The following is a 10987-nucleotide window of genomic DNA, read 5'->3' as shown; positions in this document are numbered from 1 at the left end:
TTTTATATATTCTCTATAATAAATATGTACCTATTGTACGTGTGTATTACGTATATTATTACGTATATACATATATTACATGTATAATAAATACAATGTCTACATATTTAAATAATAAATACATAAAATATATGTTCAATTTAAATTTTTGAGGGTTTTTTGTTTGTTTGTTTTGGGGGGGTGGCAGAGCGTAGCATCAGACCGCAGGCGGGGCGGGCTGGCGGGGAGCCGGGGCGGGCAGCCTGCGGGAGCACACTTTTGGGGGGGGTGTGGGGGTGTGAAGGTTTTTTGGGGGGAGGGGGGCTATGACCACCACCGGGCTGCTGCGGGTTATTAACGCAGTCCCAGCATCCCCGCCCCGCACCACCGCCTCCTCCATCCATCCTCCTCCTCCTCCTCCCCGGCAAGGGGACGGGCGTCCCCGTCGCTGGCTCCGCCTCGCCTCACCTCGGATGCCCTCCGCCGCCGCCTCCATCTTACGCCCGCCCGCCCCTGCGGTGGTGCAGACCGGGGCGGCCGCCTCCGCTAACATGTCCGCCTCCCCTCCCCTCGCCCTGCCCGCCCCGCCGGCCCCGGGGCCGCACGGCTCTCGGCGGGGGAAGGCGGCGGTAGCCGCCTTCCCCCGCCGAGAGCCGTGCGGCCCCGGGGCCGGCGGGCGGGGCCGGCGCTGCCCTGGTTCCCTCTTCCCACCCGCTGGTCCCCGCAGCTCTCAGCATCCCCCTTTTCCAAAAACCGGAAAGCTCCCGGACCGCTACGGGCTTGTGGCTTCCTATGCTGGGTGCCGAGGATTTATTTTGGGAAAAGGCGGCCTTTCTCCGCAGAGGCACGTGAATGGGCTTGAAGTTTTCATTGTTCCAGCCCTGTTAACCCTTGGCGGAAGGGCCTTCAGACTGAGATGATGTCACAGTAACCCCTCACCAAACCTCAGATGATGTCACATTAACCCCTCACCAAGCCTGAGACGACACCACATGAACCCATCACTAAGAGTGAGATGGTCACATTAACCCATCATCGGAACTGAAACCGTGTCACGTTAACCCCTCACCAAAACTGAGACGATGTCATATTAACCCATCGCCAGAACCGAGACGTCACATTCACCCATCAAAAAAACTGAGACCATACCACATTAACCCATCACTAAAAGTGACATGGTCACATTAACCCCTCACCAAAACCGAGATGTCACATTCACCCATCAAAAAAACTGAGACCATACCACATTAACCCATCACTAAAAGTGACATGGTCACATCAACCCCTCACCAGAACTGAGACGATACCAAGAGGTGAGGAGTCACCTTGCTGCTGCAATAAAGCAACAGCGGTCCTCGACCACAGAGCCAAGACCCCTCGCGTTTCACCACAGCTCCTGGCCTCAGTGTATGCACAGCTCCTGAAAGTGTTAACTTTCTGCAAAGCCTGCAAGGCTAATGTAGCGGGTTATTCTCCTTTAACTTAATTGTTCAAGATTTTCTGCATGACAACAGTTCCTGACAAGAAGGTTTTAGGGAGGGCGAGACGCAGGAAAACAACTTGGGGAACGCTTGTGTTGTATATACTGAAGATCAAAGTTATTTTAAAAATGTTTTCCAATACAGTATTTGCTTTCCAGTTACATGCAGAAATTTCTCTCCTTTCCCTCCCCTTTACTGGTGTTTTTCATGAGAACCAAAAGAGGTACCAGGGGGTGGTGGTGGGGGGGTGTTGTCTGACTTTGCATTAGACTTTCCTAGCTGAAATTGAAGACATCTGTATTTTTCTCCCTGGACGATTCTCCTCAGGAAGCGAGGATCTTTGACAATCTCCACCATTGCGTTGCTGCTCCTGCAAATCCTCCAGCAGTGGGAGTCCTGAAGCATGAGCACAGGCTGGCTTTGGAGCCTTCTCAACTATAGTACAGGGAAGCCATGCTGGATGCTGTAACTGTAAAAGTCCTGGCAACTAAATTTACGGTAATGTTGTAATTGCCCCTGCTGGTGGCATTGTGCAGTTCAGTTGTGAGAGTTTTCCTTAGGAAGTTTAATCCTTCGTCAGTAGAAATCCTTTCCAGACAAGTATCTGGAAAGCAGCTTTGCAGTAAAAGGCTGGGGGTCCTGGTGCACACCAAGTCGAACACGAGCCAGCAGCGTGCCCTTGCAGCAAAGAAGCATAACGGTATCCTGGGCTGCAGGAGCGTTGCCAGCAGGTGGAGGGAGGGGAGCCTTCCCCTCCCCTCAGCACTGGGGAGGCCACACCTGGAGTGCTGGGTCCAGTTCTGGGCTCCCCAGCACAAGAGGGACATGGACATACTGGAGCAAGCCCAGCAAAGGGCCACAGAGATGATGAAGGGGCTGGAGCGTCTCTCCTGTGAGGAAAGGCTGGCAGAGCTGGGACTGCTCAGCCTGGAGAAGAGAAGGCTCAGGGGGATCTCACTAATGTGTGCCCACACCTGAAGGGAGGGTGCACAGAGGACAGAGCCAGGCTCCTTCCAGTGGTGCCCAGTGGCAGAACAAGAGGCAATGGGCACAAACTGGAACCCAGGAGGTTCCCTCTGGACATCAGGAAACACGTTCTCACTGTGAGGGTGACTGAGCGCTGGCACGGGTTGCCCAGGGAGGTTGTGGAGTCTCCATCCTTGGAGATACTCAGAAGCTTTCTGGGCATGGTCCTGGGCAACTGGCTGTAGCTGGCCCTGCTTGAGCAGGGGGGTTGGACCAGATGACCTCCAGAGGTCCCTTCCAACCTCAACCAGTCTCTGGTTCTGTTATCTGATAGCTGGATGGGTCAGTCAGTGCAGGTTCAGACTCAATGTTTGGGAATATGTGATAGAAAAAGCAAAGGGTTTAAACATACTAACTTCCTTTCATAATTTAGGGTACTGCTGAGTAATATCCTCATATTGGTTCTCCTGTGTTTACTGGTACTGGTGAAGGGGTCTTCTGGGTTCTACAGCTCATGCCGCTAATGCTTTTTCAGCTTTTAGGATTCACTTACTACACAGCCTTTGTACAATATGAATTGTACTGTGCTTGAATATGCCTGTGCTTGCACGTATGTGCCACATTATCATAAATCATCTCTAAAGACAAAAGAGAGACTAGAAAGGCTTCTCTGGCCTTAAACCCACCATCCTAGTCCCTTTATTTTTCTAAAAGAAGATATGCCCATTAAAGAAAGTTTTGTCTTGGGAAGATGTACCTAAACCATATGATAGGAGATCCTCTTTTGCGGTCTGGTTGCACCAGCACAAGCTTTGTTTAGTAATAATCAGTTAAGAACACTGTCTTACTCATTAAGATTATCTTAACTGTCACATTTACCCCAGAATGTGAAAAACGCTATTATAGCCCTAAATTGAAGAAAATACTGGATTGTTTGTTTATACTTAAAAAATGCTTTTGTGTATAAGAATAAACCATTGACTTTCACTGTCGCTCCTTTTCTATGCCCCCGCTTTAATGTTAGCTTCTACTGAGTTTAGGTAAAATCTCTTCTAGTCAGTCTTGCACTGAAATCAGCTTAAGCTAAAGTCTGTGGCAAATCAGCTTTAGCTAACTTGATTTTTATTGTTTTGTGAGAGAGCCAGAGGAGCTTTTAGAAGCCTAGAGCAGCATACGGGTGCATAAACTCTACACAAATTCAAAATCGCAAAGACCTGCTCCACAGCTGACTCTTAATGCTAAAAGAGCTTAAACTCCTAACTTCTCTTAAATTTCCCTGATATTCAGCTCCAGTGCGTGCTCTCAGACAATTAGGTCTTCATATAAATAATAATTCGGTTTGTAAATTTGCCCATATTTCAGCCCCTGCTAAGTACATCAAGGCAGCTGTAGCAAGCCTGTCAGGCCCATCGTGCTGTCTGTAGCAGTGGCCTGGGGAAGAGTTTAAGAAGCTGCTTCAAACAAGCTTCAAAGCAGCTCAGAGGCTTTGTGATATCTTTACGTTTGATTGCAAAACGCTAAGGAGCCCTTAGAGCGGAGCCTGGGATTCAGATCTCACCCTGTTCCACCCAAGTATCCTAAGGAAGACGTTCATTCTCTCATTCAAAGTCAAATGGTTTTAAAAAGAAGGGTGGTGACCACCTTCTCCGGAACAGCCCAACAGCCTGAGTGCTTGGCTGCAAGGTGAGAGCTGTGGGTGTGAATCCCCTTAGGAAATAGGAAACTCCAGTTCTCTCTAAGCACTGATCTCCTGGGGACAGCCGCAGCCTCAGAGCACACCAGGGCTGGGGTCCAAGGCTGGAGACTGCGAGCTGGGGGAAGTCTCCTCTGGCTTGACTGAATAAGACTCCTAATTTCCAGAGAAGAGTGTGGCTAAAGGTAATAGTTCATCCTTAGTATTTTCTTTCTGCTCAAAATGTCCTGCTACTCAGTGCACTCGTTCTGAAAGCCTTTCCCAGGCTGCCATCGTAGGGCAGACAGAAGCACGCTCTGCCCTTCCTTCCGAGATAGCTGATTGCAAGTCAGCTCCAGTGTGGGCAGTTAACGCAGTGCTAAATTAAAGCTGATCAGTCCTGCTGGGGTAAAGAGGATATTAGGTCGTGCTCACTGTGCTGACTTGGCTGCATAACTTCTAGTTTGGAGCACGGCAGTGCTTGAGCAAGGTTGCATAGCATAGCCTAAGTTATCCAGCCCCTCTCCCCCACCGAGCATGGAACCTCAAGTGCCAGCCTCTGGGCTCTGACCCCCACATGTCCATGAAAAGCACTTAGATATTGTCGTATACATAGCACGATGCCTCACCATTGCCTCAGTAATTGGCAAAGTAATTGGCAAAGAGACTTTCCAAATCTTGGAAAGACTGTATTGGTCAAAACACCAAGTTCCTGGTGGCCTTAGACTGTACAAATAATGGTGCTGACGTTTGAAACCAAAGAGTTTAACTTTGTGTAACAGCTGCAGAGGTTTAGTTTTCGAGTGAAGCAACTTAACAAGACAGCTGCAAGGGAACTTTGCAGGACTAATCAGACAGTACTTGAGCACCATGGCTAGCTTTGTCTTCTAAACCAACTTTCTCTGAAAAAGTTATTATTTTCTCACTAATACTGTTTAAGGAGCAACTATAGCTGCTGCAAATACAAAACTAGTATGAAATATCCTTTCTTATTGTTTGAAGGAGTTGGGTAGAGAGAGAGAACAAGTATATTGTTTAGGCTTTCTTAATTTTGTCTACTGCCATGAAGCTCCCTGACTTGGCAGAACCTGGAAATCTCTCCTTTTTATGTTCCAGTTTTACTCTGGCTGAGAACCTCCCCTCACAAATGTATGTGAATAATTTCTGTAAGTTCAGTTTCAGTAAGTTCAGTTGTATTTAGCATGTTCCTGGACATGTCACACCAGCCAGAAGCGGTAACACAAATCGAAAATATCAACACTTTTCTAATGACCTGTATTGCAAACATGTATTTTGCCTGTCTAGTTTGGATTCCAGCATCCTAAAGCCCAAAGACATTTAAGTATGCTTCCACTGTTTGCAAGAACAGAATTATAATAAAATTAGCACTTGGCTGCTGCCAGCATTGTACATGAAGTTCTTCATAAATATTAATTGAAATGACCTAGCTTGGTAATTAAGTAGTCATCTGCATATAGCAAGTGGTACTTCATGGTATGCAATGGTTGTTTGCTTCACCCAGTAGTTACACGTACAAGGAGCTTATTGCCCACGATGCTGAATCTGCCACGAGCTTTGTTCAGATCCACAACTTGTCCTGCTTAGAATTCAATACAAGATCAAATAATAAAGGTCATCTTCAGTAGACATTTACCCACAGAAATAACATTAAATGACCATGCCGTTCCTCTTAATATCCATCGTGCCATATTTTGTGTGAGAATGTGAATGGAAATGCAATTTACCTGTTGATGTTTACACCAGCAGCTGTTTTGAGAATTTCAGCGCTCATTTCATCAAGCAAGTAAATATTTACTACTCTATTTCTCCTAAAGCAGCACTGGCTATTACATGATAACAAAAGAAGTTCTGGTATTTCTGCAGAAATGAATACATCTTGATTTTTCTTCCCAGGAGTCACCCAGCTATGAAAGGCAGGAAAAGTGATTAAATGTGCATTTAGGTAGATTTACATGTACATACCATTTTGAGAAGCCTACTCTCTGTGCTTGTTAAGAATCACAGCTGTTGATTTCACTGCCTATGTTGTTCTACTACAGCCACTATTTCTGAAGAGCAAAAAAAAATGAGCAGGAACTTGTAATTCCCATCTTTTTTACTGTACGTGTAAAAAAGACCAACACAAATACTTTTCTTCCTTTTTTACGTATAAGGGTTTGCTGACTTTCAATTTGCTGTACCAGAGAAGGTCCACAGAGAGCAATAATGCTCAGCAGGTGCCAGTAAGGACACAATCTGAGAGCTAATTTTATCTGCTTCTCAGGTTGCTGAAGGTACTAGTTGGAATTTCCCTAATTATCTTCTTCCCCTCTTAGCTTATAAAATAAATGCACTTTATGGAATAGGTATTGAGATCAGAGTGAATATAAAAAAGTTCACTCTTTCCAACAAATGTAAATTGCATTTTAACTTGACCAGTTGTTAGAGACCCTGAGAGTGCACACAGTTGCCGTTGAGAAGTTTGTGTACAGATCCTATAGTATATTCACTTTGTAGTACTTACTCTTTTGAGATACAAACCTTGGGCTTTTGGGGATCGCAATCCACTGTTCTCATAACGATGATTTTTAAAAAATCCTTTTAGTCATCATTTAACCTTTGTTCTCAGATAGTTTTGAAGTGATCGCCACATTTAATAACTAATATTATTTCATTGTGGAGTAATCTGTCCTCCCAGAATGTAAAAGCAGTGGAAACACTCTGATAAAGTATCATACCAGTTCAAGCCAATATTTCTCTTCCCGTGAGTGGTGAATACTGGAGCAATCGCGAACACTACCTGCCTTATCTGGATTATCGTAGTGGTGATCTAAATCACACATACAGTGCCCTCCAGCTTCTTTCGGCATGCAGGAATGCACAGCCTCCGAGCAGCAGTTTATGTCCTCCCTGTGGGAACAGCTCACTCAAGAATTACCTTAAAAGCTGGCATATACATCTCTGAGCAGCTTTTCTGTGGTCACGATGTCTGTCGATCACTTGGTATCTTTCCATGGATTTGGGTTGTTTGTCCTACTAAGTTCTGTGTGTGGCTGGTGTTTCCTCTGCTGTCCAGAATGATTTGTAGCTTTGTAAAAACACAGCACAATACTTAGTATAAACTTAGCATGCCGAGTACCTCACTCACATTATCAGCCTTTTTTCAGTGTTGCACAACAGACATGCAGTACAATTTATTTTTAGGTGATACAAACAATAAATAACACTCTTGGGTTTGTTGTTGTTGTTGTTGTTTTTAAAAAACAGCATATAGTGAAAAAATATCCTAGGACAAATGTAAACCAGGGTTTACATGCAGGTCTCAAACTTAATCCCTTGAGTATTCAGTTAGTCACTAGGGCATTCTGCTTGTAATCAATAAGAAAGATGAAGCCTTACACTTTTTGAAAGAGGTTGGTCAGGCACATAATGATCATAAATTAATGTATTTTTGAAACATTTTGTTTCAGTGACCAATGCCAACTGACCTATCAAAATAAGCAATTAATGGAACCTTAAAAACTAATACAGCAATTTAGTATCGATTCTCTTTTTGAAAAGGTACAGTACCTCAGAGTGTCAGCAGGCTGTGAACTTCTTCAGTTTCTAAGTTACTTTTTTAGGAGTTTGCCTAGTGGCTAATAGGGCTTGAGTATGCACTGCCAACTTATTTTATACAGATGGTGCCAAAAAATCCTGCAGTATGTGTTGTATCCCTGACCCAAAGCTATTTGCAATTTGCATGTAGAAAATAAAGATACTTACAGTCCAGCATCTGCTGGGTCTCTGAGAGGCAACCCAGGTAAATAGATACTTAAGACTGTGTAACTTCATCTTGGACTGCCAAGAGAGTCAGCAGATGATCACAATATTCATTCTGCATTGTGCCCTCCTGAGGAATCTCCAAATATTTGAAGAGCAAGGCAGGGAATCATCATTTCATCCTTCGCTGAAAGGAACCACTTCCTCATAGGAATGAAGAAAAGTCAATTCTCAAACAGCACAAAAATGTAGGGCAAGAACTGAGGAATGCTTTTTATGCAGCTGCAGAAACATATCCAGAGTGTAATTATTTATGTTGGAATTTGAACAGGAGATTTCAACTTCCAGTCTTTCTTTCTGAAAACTACAATGGCAACTTTTTAGCTACCTCATATGGACAAGATGTTTCTCTGCAATGAGAGCTGAACAGAATTTCCTAACTCCATAATTTCTAATTCCCGCTGGTTTCATTCTGACCAATGTGGAACAATGCTACCTTTTGAATTATTTAAGTTATTTTTCTGAAGTGGCTCCTTATTCTCTGGAATTCTTTTGTCCGACTACTGGTCAGACCCATCATGACTCAGCTGATGAGATCTGGTTAAACAGGTATTGCTAGACAATGCTTTTTATTAAAAACACGTACGTACCTGTTTTTAATGCTCAAGTTGTTTTAACACTTCCCTGTCCTGATGTGTGCACAGGGCTGGTTCTGCAGCACTGCTGGGCTGCCTTTGGTAGGTGAGACAGCTACTTTTTAACTCCCAACTTTCTGATGCTCTTTCCCCCCTCCCCATGTTTTCTGGGCCTACAGCCTGGTGTGTGTACATCCATCCTGCTTCATTCTACCACTCCGTTTTAAGCCAGCAGCCTAATAATGAAGCTCTTGATGGGACTGTGAAACCAGTACCAGCAACAATGAGTCTTCATTACTGCTGGAGAAGACTGGGGTGCTTGATATGCATGAAGCTTTGTGCAGACAGCTACGACTATAAACTGCCATTTGTTACTGTCAAACAAATAAGTGTTACAACTGTTTAAAAGTGTTGCTCTGCCCTAGCAAAGGATTTATATTTGAAAAATAAAATAAAAACTAATTATCTTTGTTTCATCCACAGCTAAAGTGTGGATTTTGGCTGATGAAGAGAAACCCTGTTCTCTCTTACTGCTTATTCAACAGGGCTGGAAATGATAAACAATAGGCTTGATTATATTACAGATATGTGAGATAAAGTGGTTGTGACCTGAGACCTAAGCCACCAAGTATTTTGGCTATTTGTATATGGTTACTATGTTTGTAAAATATATAAACTTTTCACATAACTGTTTGTTTGTAGAGTTTGTTTTTAATACGTAACAGCCTAAAAATCTCATATACTCTTAACCCATTTTGCTTTCAGTTGTGCAGGAAGTGCTGCATTTGGCATACATGTTGCTGAAACCTAAGAGAAAAAAAAAAAAAGCTTAATTACAAGGTACTTCTCCCACTACCACCTCCCAACCAAAACCACTAAAGTTTTATTGATAACAGTCTGGGTACCTGCAGGCAGTGTAGCTGATAAGCTTCCTGTCTGCCCAAGCAGACCGAACATAGCGTGCCTCATCAAAAGATTTAGAGCTGTCTCCTATATTAAAATAATTCTATTTTGCTTCTCAACTAAATTATTTAATTCTTTTCTTCTGTATGACCAGAATATTGTACTCCTTTAGTAAATCTTAATGCCCATGGATTTTAAACTTGTGTCTAATTTATGTCTATATGCATGAGGCATCTATGGCATCTTACTGAGGAAAAACCTTTCAACATGATGGCTAGGAAATATTGCAAGGTTATGGAATCTAGCTAGTTAGCAAAATCCGAAGCAATTAGACTTGTGTGAAAACTACAAAAGGAATTTGATTTGTGTGAATATTTCTGATTAGTCTTCACAATACCTACCAAAAAGAAAAAAAAAAAAGAAGAGTATATATAATATTTCTCTGTGTGCTCTATAACATACAGGAAGAAGATTGGTAATTGCCATTTTCTTTCTCCTGGGGCAGACATAGCCCCAGGAAAGGTGAGGAAGTGGGAATGCCATGCATTTAGACTAGATGGTGCTAACAGAAGGGTTAAAAACAGCTTAATATTTCTGACCTGCCTATCATATTTCTGCATGTGTACACAGACACACACACAAGCACACACGTGTGTGTAGGTGTGCATGCCTCCACACTCCACCATTCATAAAGCTTTGACTGCAAACCGTTCTGACACAGTCATCGCAAAACAGCAAGGGGAGTTCATAGCTGCTGTGGCAGCATTCATGTGCTTACTTTTATTCCTGTGGCTGGCACATGCTAGGAAAGAATCTCCTTAAAACAAAAGAGAAGAAATCAAAGCTAATTGCTACCATGTTTTTAGCACGTGGATGAACAAATTCCTACAGCTTTCAAGGATGAAGGCAATTGCTGAGCAAGAGTAGTTACTAGGCCAGGGTATCTCTATTGTCCACAAAAATAAATAAACGTAGAGGAGAAGGGAAACTGAAATGTGTCTCTGAGCATGCGTTGTACTCTGCATCATATTCCTTTGGTGTAATTGGTCTTTCTGTAATTTCTTACTAGGATATAAGAAGTGCAAGTTGCAGTGAATATGATTTTATGTGGGCAGCTAAACTGTGCTCTATCATTCTCTCTTAATCTGAGTTGACACTAAGATGGACACTTTATTTCCCTGTCCTCTCTTATTTAGACCTTTTACTCTATGGCACTGGGAGAGAAAAGCCTGTTGACCCCTGTTCTGATTTAATACAAAAGCGTGGTGACTTGGGGCTGTTCAATCATTCACAGAGAAATCAAGACGAACTTTCCTCTGCCACTCAGTGCCACCAAGGGCCGTGGGTTTGCTGAGAGGTGGTAGTCTCACCCCTGTAGTAAGTCATTGCTCTTGACAGTATCAGAGTGGATTAGTATTTGGACATGCCTACTGACCCCACTGTGGGAAGCTTGTCAGATATTTGCTTCCTGTCTGCAGTATGAATATTAAAGCAAAAAAGAATCACAATAACTTACAGAAATTGCTCAAGACTTATTCCTCAATGTTCGTATTCCAAGAGGAAAGTGTCCTTAGAGAGTGAAAACCAGA

Source organism: Mycteria americana, chromosome Z, assembly GCF_035582795.1.
Source record: "Mycteria americana isolate JAX WOST 10 ecotype Jacksonville Zoo and Gardens chromosome Z, USCA_MyAme_1.0, whole genome shotgun sequence".
NCBI lineage: Eukaryota > Metazoa > Chordata > Aves > Ciconiiformes > Ciconiidae > Mycteria > Mycteria americana.
Note: the sequence above shows the minus strand (reverse complement) of the source record.